At 30.5% G+C, this 12,843-nt stretch overlaps 1 long non-coding RNA gene across 1 annotated transcript; it reads left to right on the top strand.

The window, feature by feature from the left end:
• The first annotated feature begins 7,204 nt into the window (after window positions 1–7,204).
• LOC131870855 (uncharacterized) lies at window positions 7,205–11,334 on the top strand. The gene is made up of 3 exons (XR_009369157.1): window positions 7,205–7,292; window positions 8,889–8,973; window positions 11,266–11,334. It is a non-coding gene; the product is annotated as an uncharacterized LOC131870855 (long non-coding RNA).
• The last annotated feature ends 1,509 nt before the right edge of the window (window positions 11,335–12,843 follow it).

The following is a 12,843-nucleotide window of genomic DNA, read 5'->3' as shown; positions in this document are numbered from 1 at the left end:
GGATATGGGCTAAACATGGACTTAATTTTATTCTCTAGAGAATATTTTGATAGGACAACTCTCTGTTGACTAACCTTGGTAGAATAGTAGTCTTCGGCTATTTCCTCGACAAGGTTGGCCTATACTTTGGATTGGGATTGTTATGACATTTTGGTTGATGAAGAGACTAACATCTAAACATTCTCACCTTGATTAGATAAATATTTTGGGAATGCCTTCTTTGACTTTTCATGGCTTACTTGGATACTAATGATGAGCTTAATGGTAGGACTCTAAGTAAAGGAATGACTAGTTTCAAAATGCTTATTGGTTAAGATTGTGAGTAATGATTATGCATTTAGTATTGCGATTTCGGGTTATGATGGTAAATAGATGCTATTAGCGAGCTTACTTTCAGTACTAATTTGTGTGATGAAGATAGTAGGATAGTTGGCAGGTATGATCTTTGCTCGTATCCAAATTCAAGAAGCCTATTTCTGGAAGACAAGACAATTGATCTATTCCTTTAAGATGATGCAAATATCCTGTAATAATCAAGAAAGATGTAATTCAAAGTTTAATGTCGATTGTATAGCAATATAGAGGTTGATCACCACTATATGTAAACACCTAGTATGTTTCTAGGATTTGTCTTTCTTGGGCAAGACCGAAGGTTTTCTTTACCCGGTTCTTTCCTATCGATGCCCACATTGAATCGGGTTGTAATTTTTTTTTAAAAGATAATAGAATTATTCAGCAAATGGCTCATTATCTATCAAAAAGAAGAAGCTCTAATTAAACAATAAATCAAATAAACATTAATCAAATCAAATCAAAATAAATATTAAATAATTAAACAATCACACATCTCCAAATAAATAATCATAGAATCACATCACCCTATGCCAACAAAGGGGACAATCACAACTCAAGACTCTAACATTAACTTGCACTGTGGCACAACTAACAAGGTATGCACCTTAAACCTAGAGTGTGTGAGGGAAACTATGTCATCTCCAACAACTTTCCATTGGGACAGAGACACGCTCAGACCTATGAAGCCAAGTGGAGTCGATGTCTAGTACCTACAAACCTGCATTTAACACTAAACACAACATATACAATACATACACATCATAATAAACAAACATGTGATAGAGAATTGCGTTGACATATCCTGCTCGCTATGAGTTATATGACATGGTCTCTACTCACGAAGACAATCACACAATATAACATCAAAACATCGCATGGAAACATGATCATGAAATAGGGTTAGCACCTTTATAACATCATGCCATATAATCCACATGAACACTGAACACATATAAATCCATGAGTCATATCGTATAACATATATCCACATAGAGTAACTAGCATCATTGATGACATCTAAGAACCAATCGTATGTCTAAATAAGTCTATTAATGCATAAATCAAAATGCAAGTCTATGAGAGGCACTACAACTCTAACCTTCACAAGAAACCAGAATAAAATTAACCCTAACTTTAAATAAACCCAAACCCTAAACTTAACTAAACCACCAAAACAATAAAACCCTAACCCTAAAATTAATTAAATATACCAAGTTGAACCCTAACCTTGAGACTAAACTACATACATTCTTAATCTTCAACCTAATTCAACAATAAACCGAATTCGACCATAAACCTAATACTAAATTAACATTGATTCTTATTGAACAATAGCCTAATTAAATCTAATTGATACCTAAACCATAATGAACTCTAACTTTAATTGTAACTCTAATAGTAAACCAAATTTAACTCTAATAATGAACCTTATTAAATCTTACTCTAACCTTATATCAAATTGAACCTTCATGTTGCATAAAACTCAACTAAACCATAACACTAATCTAAATTGAACCCTAACAATAAACATAACTAAATACTAAAAAAATTGAACCCTAACAATAAACATAACTAAATACTAAAAAAATTGAACCCCTAAACTAAACTAATTTAAATACCAATCCTAAAGCATATTGAACCCTAACTATAACACGAAATTAATTGAACCATAACCCTAAAATAATTGAATCCCAAATGTGAACCTAATTATAACTTTAAAATATATCCAAGTTAAATAATAATAATACTAAACCTAATTGAACACTATATTAATTTAAACCCTAATTGTAAACCTAACAAACAATAAGCCAAAATGAACCAATTAACATTATACCAAATGGAACCCTCAACCTAAGCCAAATTCTACCTTAAACCAAATGAAGATATTTTAAAAAAAATCTCAATTATAAACTATTCATTCTTTACAAATTATTTAAATAATTAATTTAAAATAAATTTATGGACTTATAAATTAATAAATATTTATTTGTTTAATTTCTTTTGGGTTGCGATGCTACTTACTTTTATATATATATATATATATATATATATATATATATATATATATATATATATATATATATATATATATGTATATATATATATATATATATGTATATATATATATATATATATGTATATATATATATATATATATCTATATATATACATATATATATATGTATATATACATATATATATATATATACACATATATATATATATATGTATGTATGTATATATACATATATATATATATATATATGTATATATATATATATATATATACATATATACATATATATATATACATACATATATATATATACATATATATATATATACATACATACATATATATATATACATACATACATATATATATATATATATATATATATATATATATGTATGTATGTATGTATGTATGTATGTATGTATGTATATATATATATATATATATATATATACATACATACATACATACATACATACATACATACATACATACATACATACATATATATATATGTATGTATGTATGTATATATATATATATATATATATATATATATATATATATATATATATATATATATATATAAAGAAAGCCGAGACATATTGAGGCTTTCATTATATAATATATCTCAACAAAATAGAAAAATGAAAGCCTTGATATCTCTAGCCTTTCTTTATATATATATATATATATATATAAAAGCTAGTATATTTATATTTAATATTTTATATAATACAACATATTTTATTATATGATGATACGGAAATTTAAATAATATAATATAATATTGTGTGTTTCTATCTATATATATTAATTTATATAATACAACACACCTAAAAAGACATATATTATTTTATAGCTATATAATATAACATATAATAATATTATATTATATTATTTATTACTATTTATTTTTAGGGGGGAAAATTAAATAATATTATAATAAATTTAGGTGTGTAAGTTATTATTTTTTTTAATTTTTTAATAATTTTTATATTTTGATAGGAAAAGTTTTTACTTTCTTTTTAAATTTTTTTTATATTCACTATCGTGGAATCTGGAGGTGTCCTTGTCGAAGCAAGACTAATCCCCCAGTGTGTACAACCCACTCACAAGGTAGCAACACACACAGAGTTAACACAGCCTCGAACTCAAGACCATGGGGAGCATACCCACGCCTTAAGTTGCGATCCACGACCGGGTGAGCTAGGGCCGAAGCCCTTTCTTTTTAAATTTTAGTTTTAATACCTTCTAATATATATTTTTTGATTGATAATAGTTATATTTTATTTATTTAAACTAAAAAGTACATTTGCATCAAACTTCCAAAAAAGAAACCACTCCCCCAAACCATCCCCAACCACCATCCAGTCCTACTGTCTAAAACAATGGTTTTTCAAAATGTATACTGCTCAGACCCTACCCCACCCCCACATAATCCGTAACAGAAATTCAAAATATGTCATGCCAAAAGTTGGTCGAAGAGTTTACCGTTTACAAGAAAATAAAGTTTTAAGTTTATCGATTAAAAAAGAAACATCTAAACAAAAAGATGTGCCCAGAAGTACCCTGATTCAGTGAAATCCTCATCCTCATCTTCCCACAAAGGCGTGTGAATCTCCAGTTCTTGCTTCTGCATCTTCGGCCACTAACCTTCGCGAAGCTGGTCTTTCTGTCTCAGCATCGCTCCCACCTGCCGCACCACCCACTACACCCTGTCTTGCCAATTCCGCTAATAATTTTCGCGTAATCGGCCTCATGTATCTCATCTTCTCTGCCAATCTCACATCCCCACCCTCCTTCCGAATTACATCTTCGATATCCATAATCTAGACAAACATTATCAACCCTTCCCATCCTCGCTTCACATCTTCTTTAAAACAAACTCAAACTTCCTCACGACGACGAAGGAATTGAATTCACGAGTGTCTCACCCGCAACTCAACCAAATTGTAACCTAAATCAAATAGTAACCCTAATAACCTTAAACATACTTAAACATAATTGAATGCTAAAATAACCCTAAACAAAATTGAATAATAAACCCAACTCAATGATAACCATTACTTAATTATATTTACTATTTTCAATTATAAAATAATTTAACATTTTTATTTTAAATGATTTATTTTAATTATATTATTTATTTTAATTAATTATAATATTATATTATATAAATTGATTATTATATTATATATAATTAAAAAAATGGGAATGGGCCTCAGCTAGGGCTACGAGGCCCATTCCCCTTCTTTTAAATTATATTTTTAATAATTTTTTAAGATTTTTTTTTAATATATATAGTTTTTTAACTGTAGTTTAATTATATTATATTTTTCATTTTTTAATATATTTTATTTATATTATATTTCTTTTCTTTTTTAAATATATTAATATTAAAATAAGTAATAATATTGATATATTATTATTTATTTATATAATAAATTAATTTATAATTATTTCTAAAAAATAATTTAAATTATTTTACTTTCCAATACTAATAATTTATATTGAGTTGATAATTGATTAATTATTATTAGTAAGCGTTACCTTTACAATTAAGATTAGGGTTAATGCTAGGGTTAGAATTAGGGTTAGTATGAACAATTATGTTAATTTAATTATTTACAATTACCATGAGGATTATAATTAGGACTAGAGTTAGGGTTAGTGTTAGTTAATGATAAGAGATTTCCACAATCCATACAATAGATCAAAAGTTGTTTCTCAATTAAATAAATATTTGTGTTAGAGATAGAGTTAGAGTTAGGTTGGGATTAGAAATGGTGTTATGGTTAAGGTTAGAGTTGGAGTTATTATTGGGATAGAGTTACAATTAGTGATAAGATAGGTATAAGTTTAGGGTAAGGGCTACAATTAGAAAGTGTTAATTTTACAATTAAATTTACAATTAAATATAGAATTAGGTTTAGGTTTAGGGTCACAATTATAATTAGTGGTAGTTTTAGAATTAGGGATAGGGTTAGAGATAGATTTAGAGTTATGGTTGGGGTTAGAAATAGCGTTAGTGCCAAGTTATGGTCTGGTTAGTTAGAGTTAGAATTAGTGTTAATTTTAAAGTTGGGGTCAAGGTTAAGGTTAAGGTGATTTATAAATAGTGCTAGAGTTAGGCTTAGGGTTGAAATTGGGATAAAATTATGATTGGTGTTAGAATGTTATATAAAATTATTAAAGATATATACACTAAACTTAAAATTAGATCTAGTGTTAAATTTTTATAATGTATTAAAGTTATATACGCTAGTGTTAGAATTTGTGTCAATGTTAGTGTTAGAATTTTATATAGATTGTTAAGCTTTCTTTTTGCTATGTTAAAAGACTACTGATTTATTAATTGAATATATTAAAAATAAAAAAAATAATATATATATATAATTTAAAAGATATTAAAATATATAAAAAATAAAGAACACCGACAACCAGGGAGAAAACGGCGGCAACGGCAAGCCCAATAAAACACGGCAGAAGCAAAAAAATGCAAATGCGGGGGCCCCACCGTATCCAGAGATTAGATTGCATTGCAGAGGATAGGCGATCTAGCCAGCCTTGCCACCCACAATAACATTAAATTAAATTACGTACGCCTAAAATCGTTTCCAACCTAAATTAGATTTCGCAGATCTCTCTGGATCGCACTTCTCACCCACAATTAAATCAAGCGCCGCCGAAATTAATTACGGAGATTGGTTGGTCTAAATAGATTTTTTGGGGATCTGAATTGTAAGATAAGTGTTGCGTGATCATGATGTAAACAAGTGATAGGTTGGTGTACAAGTATGGCAATCAATCATACTACTTCAGAGCTTTATGTACTAGTTTTGAAGTTTTTTTTTAAGTATTGTTTTATTATTATTATTAATAATATTTAAGCCCATAGTATTTTTGTATGGGGGTTTGCTTGCCGGAAAAGTGTCAGCCATCCGGAAAAGGCATCGGGAAAAAAGGCGGCTTATAGTTCACTTGTTGGAAAGTTGCCACTTGCTTGGCAATGACATTTATTTGACCGGACACACATTCATAATTACCATTTATTACTGCCAGTTGGAAACATTACTTCGCATGTTGCAAACTCGAAGGGTTTATTTCGCCGGGCATCAACTGGGCAATGGCATTTATTTCACGTGTTGTCTTCGTAACACCTGTACACTGCAGGTACAGGCCAGTTCATCATTTGCTGATGTAACAATTAAGAAGCACGGAGTAGGGATTTAGCTCGTATTGTTTTTTGTTTAGCTCAATTTGAAGCAAGCCCTTGCATGGTGTTCTCACAGCATACATTGCTTCGAAAAACTCAAACAGATTGAAGAAGGCACATACGGGTAACTTAAAAATTTTATTCTCCCTTCATACCCAATTGAGTGGAATTCTGTATTTGTTTATTTTATTATTCAAACTTGTAATTAGATTTTTAGTTTCTTCAACCTTTCATGGATGGAGCCCTAGTTCTGTTACAAAATTCATTTTGTGGTCTATCAATAATTATGGGATTCAAGTGGTAATGTTCCCTTCATTCGCAAGTAAGTTTTTGTTTGTCTTCCTGCATTTCATCAACGAAACCCTGTAGTTAGGGTTTTTGCTTTCCATGATTAAAGGCGCAGTGTTGTCTCAGAATTCGTTTTGTAGATTTATAACAATTAGGAAAATAAATTGTAATGTTTCCCCTCATACGCAGTTAACTAGAAATTGTTTTTTTAATGCATTTTGTCTGCGAAACCCTGTAACTAGAATCAGGATAAAACATTGAGCACATTAGATGTTGTTGTATTGTCTTAACTTTCTTCTTCTGTTTGTGTTTGCTGGCGTCAGTAGGCTCAAGCCCTTTACCAGACTCTATATGTCGCCAGCTTCATCGACAACTACCGACAGGAGCTTGCTAGATACCCTGCTTTGACTACAGGTTAGGTTCATTGTTTGTCTGATATCATTGCCAGAGCTTAATTTCCTGCAAATCTACAAGTTTGATTATAATATGTGTGCATTTATATTCAATTTTGAGTCCGAATTCTGAGTTATGTTGAATCTATAATCCGCCCAATTCGTTCATGTTAGACTTTGTTGTGCAGAAATCTTTCTAGTCCAAGATTTAGAAACAGAGTATATATATTGTGATCCTTGTCTTCTACAATTTCGGCATTTGGATCCTTAGTTTGAAAATTTGTTTAAAGCATGAAATCTTTAGAGGGTGACTTATTTTTAATTGAGGTTTGAGTGGATTCAAAGAGCCGGAGAATTCTTTCCTCACCACATAAAGTTGGAATAGTTCTATGATTTACAGCAGATTCTGTGGCTCTTCCAGTACATAACATGTCTTATGGAGATCTGAATATGGGGTTTTGCCATAGTTTTAGGTTTATGTTTATTCCATTCAATTAGCTTTTAATACCAGACAAGTTTTCTGTGGATTTGAATTTTGGGTTTTATCGTAACTTATGTTTTATTTTTTTATATCATACCATTCAAGTAGGCTTTCAATGCTAAACATCTGTTATGATAATTTGAATTTGGGGCTTTGCTACAATTTTGCATTTAGTTTTCATCAGCTCAAGTATCAATATCTAACATGCCTTTAGGATTTGAATTTTGGGCTTTGCTATACTTTTGCATTCAGCTTCATTCCAGTCAAATTGAGCTTTACAATATCACACATGTCTTCCACAGATTTGAATTTTGGGGTTTCCTATAATTTTTCATTTAAGTTAATTCCATTCAACTAGGTTTTCTGTAACCACTATAGATAGACTTTCAACATAACCGACAAGTGATCTCCCACCAAGGATCTCATATGCACAACAATAGAAGAATTTAATCAAGAATACTATATTTCTTCTATATATAAAGATTCTATTTTAATTCATCAATGCAATACTGTGCTTATCAGCAGTGTTGTTTGACAAAGCAAGCTAATGTAGTTGTGAAGTACAACACATGTAATGCAACTGATTTTGAATTGTGCTTATCAACAGTATTGTTTGTAGAAGCAAGCTAATGTCTACATTTTAGCATTATTTCATATTGTAAACAAATCACAAGTTGTTTGGATAGTAGAATAGTGACAATGTAGAGTTTGAACTATAGATCATGGAAGAGCCAAATGAAGAAATTCATAAAACTAAAAATAGTCATAGAGCTAAACTTATGAAATCAAAGGACTGATCTAATAGAGCTAGGAAAAGAAATAGAAACAAGAAAATCGGTCACCATACCTACCAATGTCATACAAAATGTGTTAGCAGAGACGAGGCACATGAACTATTTGTTGAATGCCATAAGATTTTCTCATCGATTTTTAACAATAAAAAATAAAAAAATAACTAGCATTTACTATTTATTCATTATATTTTTGCTGGCATTCTATAAATTTATTGTTAAAAATTAGCTGATAAATCCTTCCAAAAAATTAAAAGAATTTCTTTGTGTTTTATTCATTACACAACATTCAAAAAACAAATGGTGTGCCTTGTCTCTACTAACACAGTTTGTATAATGTGTGTAGGTACACAACAAGTACAACCAATATACAATATTACTAGGATTCATGCTTGAGGAAATACTTTTTGAACACATATCTTTGGCTATAGGTATGGTCGCTGCTTTTCTTTTTCCTATTCCTTCATTAACCTCTAGAACAATGCCAAAAACAATTTTAAGCACCCATTGAGGTGCACTTTCTATTCTTATCTCCAATTTTCGCTAACTAGAGAGATGTCAAAGCTATAAACAGTTGGTGCTTTTATTTCTACATAATCCGAATGTTGGTTATCCCATTCTTCATTATAGACTCTTAAAGATTCTAGCTGCACATGGAAAGCTGGTTGTCCCAACATCTGCATAACTAGTTTGTATTTAGTAGCCAAAACGGATAAACAAGTAGTCTTAAGAAGGCCACTGGAAACCAATCTCTCTGAGAACATTTCAACCTATATACAAAAAATCAACCTTAGCAAATGTATTTTCTATGTTCAAGGTTGAAATCATTCCAATTTTCCAAAGTAGTCTCTTTCCAGTTTCTGATATATTTTTAATTTGAAAACTGCAAATACACATTGAAAATTGCCATACCCATGTTGTATTACTCGCCCAAGTTTCTAACTCAATATAATTGAAGAGTTTTTGCAATGGATCTTATCATAAATTAACATGGGCTTGATTTCACTATGATTTATTCAAGTCCAAAACTTTTAATTACTCAACCACTGAGTTTTCCTATATCAGTAAATGATATAGTACACAGTGCAAGACTAGCAAGCCAAAGTCATAAAGTTTACTGATGTAGTGCACAGTGCAATACTGGCAAACCAAAGCCATAAAGTTAAAAACAAGATCTGGACTCTTAGAAACTTGGAGCTAATACCATGCACCTCTGACAGTCAATCAATTTAGTTAAGGTGTGGAAACATAAATTTATATTTCATTTCTTTGCCATATAGATGACTCAAATAATTTTATAGGAATTATGTGCAACCACCTTCCTTCTCTTGTTGAAAGATTTACCTAGGAGGTGCAGCATGAGAATCTCCAAACACAACTCCACAAGTCATGACAGATCCGGATATTGATTCAACAACAACTTTTCAATCAACTCCATCCTCTTCTTCGAATACGAAAATTACTAGCACCAAGAAGGTAATTTAATTCACTCAAATAAGAAAATGGTATCCAAGCATCATCTATTCCCGCCTCACTTGTAAAATCTAATACTGCAACCCAAGAAAATAAGAAGAGTAAATGACAGATTTTTAATTGTTAGTCAAGAACTTTTGTTTACAACTTCGAATAATATAATGCAACGATTACTATATAAATTGACCTCAGAAGCTACTCTCAGCTTAAATGAATAAAATTTACAATTATGAATGTGTATGTGTGAGCATACCTTAAATAGCTACACATTTTAAGTTTTGGGATTTATTTTTCATGAGCACCATGAAAAATATAACAAGCCAATTAAAAGGCAAAAAATTTACCTTCAATTTGCACAAACTAATAGGGAAGAGCTGAACCAAAAACATAATAATATCAATCTATCAAGCTTTGAATTATACACAATGTTTCTAAATTAATTTATTCAACCTAAATGCATGGTACCTATTAGAATGCCTAGCTTTATAATTCCATATACTAAAGAATTTGTAAGCTGTTTTAAGAGTGGGGCAAACAATGAACAGTTTCAAGAATAAGTGATGCTACAGGTAAAGCTAAAAGTTTAGAAACCTAAAAATGGTATGGCATCAAAACTATCTCTGAAAATAGCCAATGCTTAAAGATGAAGAGATCAATGCCGTACTCTAACTTCATATGAAACTTCCTATGAATAGTTTGCTTTATCGTTGTTCAAACAAAAGAACAATAAGAGTTTAAAAAAATCCCAATAGAATAAAATCTGGTATGAATACTATGTAAGGCTTACATCAGAAATGATAAACTGGCATTTACCTGCAGCTATACAAGTATTATGAAGACAACAAATGTGAAAACTTTTTTTTCCCCTACTTTTCATAATTAAATTAAAGAATTTTTCATTTTCAAACATAGATTATTTTTAGAGACAGTTTTTTATTGTAGACTTTTTTTATGTACTGCAACTTCATATATAGGTTATAGTATATTCTGTTAAAAGTATGATATCTGTCATAATGCCTAGCTTGACAGCACAATGTTCATATAAATTATTTTCCCATTTTCCAGAACTTGCCTCTTTCAAGAACAAGCCATAACCATAAGCGTTTTGAAAATTTTATTGTTAAAAGTTACAAGAGAAATCCTTCCAAAAAATTAAGAGAATCTCTTTGCGATGTATTCACTATATAGCATTCAGGAAACAAATCATTTGCCTTGTCTCTACTAACATATTTTGCACATAATGTGTGCAGCAAGTGCATAGCAATATACAACACTGTTCCTCCACCAATAGTTCTGATTCTATCTGGCCACAGCTATAATGACTGGTTTCTTAGTTTTGATTGATGCTTGTGCTATCCATTTAGCATTATATTACAAAATAATGCTATATTTAGTTCCATTAATATTTACAAAACACATGCGCAAGCTATTCTATACAAAACAGATTTACTCCAATATATTCACTAATATTTCTTGCATTTGGCAGGGACTCTATACAAAACAGATTTACTCCAATATATTCACTAATATTTCTTGCATTTGGCAGGGACTCTAGCTCTCGCAGAGCTCTTGTTTGTTTACATCCTTGCTATTTTTTGGAAACTAGCGTTGCGTTGACCGAGGTGTTTCTTTACTTGTTTACATCCTTGCTTGTTTTCCAGTCATTTTGGTCATTTTATGTGAAGTGTAGATCCACCTTCTCCACTACTGCGTTCGTAATCTTCTGTTGGACACTTCTTTGCAATTTGCAGGTGAGTGAGATGTTTTTCTTTGTGGGATCTAAGCCTGGTTTTTTTCCCTGTTGTTTTCTTTAGTTTTCTCATGTAATGTTTGCTGCCTGTTTCGGTTTTTGCAAGAAGAAGGTGATTTCTTTGCCCTGTCTACGTTTGCTGAATCAAAGGAGAAAAGGACAGAAGCTCTGAAGATTTGTTTCAAGTTTGCAGGTGAGTTCCCTAAAATGGTTAGTATTGTAGCTTATTGGCATGAATAGACTGTGAACAGGTGGTGGAGTTGCTAAGGGAATATAAGAACCTATTTCCTAAGAATTTAATACAGAAGGAGCTTACCCACTTTGTTCCTTATTTGTTTCACGTCCAATAGCCTACAATAAAATACTAATTCATCAGTATAGCTGTTGAATAGGGGATTTCATATAAACGCATTGCTTTTGGAGGGAAGAAAACATATCTGGTAATACAGATGATAGAACATAGTTAAATTTAGAGATATTTGTCAAACTCAAAGACATCCAAATATAATTGTTTTTCCCACACATATTTACAGGATTCGCTGAATCAAAAGCACACTTAAGACAAATATGCTATACTAATATATTATAAATACATCACAAAATAACCAACAGGGATGTACCCCAATGTTATTAACAAGTTTTAATACAGGGTCTCCATGAAGGCAACAGACTTCCATGAACTATTCTATCAGCCAAAAAAATAATATACTCTACTGTGATAATAAAATCTGTATAGTTCTGTTTAACATCACTGTATAAGAGGCAAATTTAAAACATGCATGTTTAGTATGTTTTGAAGTTGCATAACTTGCAGATACCTTTGTTCTTAGGGTTTTATCGATGGCTAAATCCGCCCATATTGCCCTGTGGTTTTAACTTCTACGCCAATTTTCTCGTAGTTTGATTATTATTTTATTTTGTTTGACGATGGTTATCTTGATACTTATGACTTTTAAGCTCGCTAAATTTTAGAGAAACACTCAGTACCACAGAACTTAAACATGATAATGGGTCACTAAGATGGTAAGATGACATCATATTTCAATTCTTCTGTACATTGTTTTAACATCAGCTTTTT

The sequence above is a fragment of the Cryptomeria japonica genome, unplaced genomic scaffold, assembly GCF_030272615.1.
Source record: "Cryptomeria japonica unplaced genomic scaffold, Sugi_1.0 HiC_scaffold_352, whole genome shotgun sequence".
Lineage (NCBI taxonomy): Eukaryota > Viridiplantae > Streptophyta > Pinopsida > Cupressales > Cupressaceae > Cryptomeria > Cryptomeria japonica.
The sequence above is the reverse complement of the archived record's forward strand: the minus strand, read 5'-3'. Positions and strand labels throughout refer to the sequence as shown.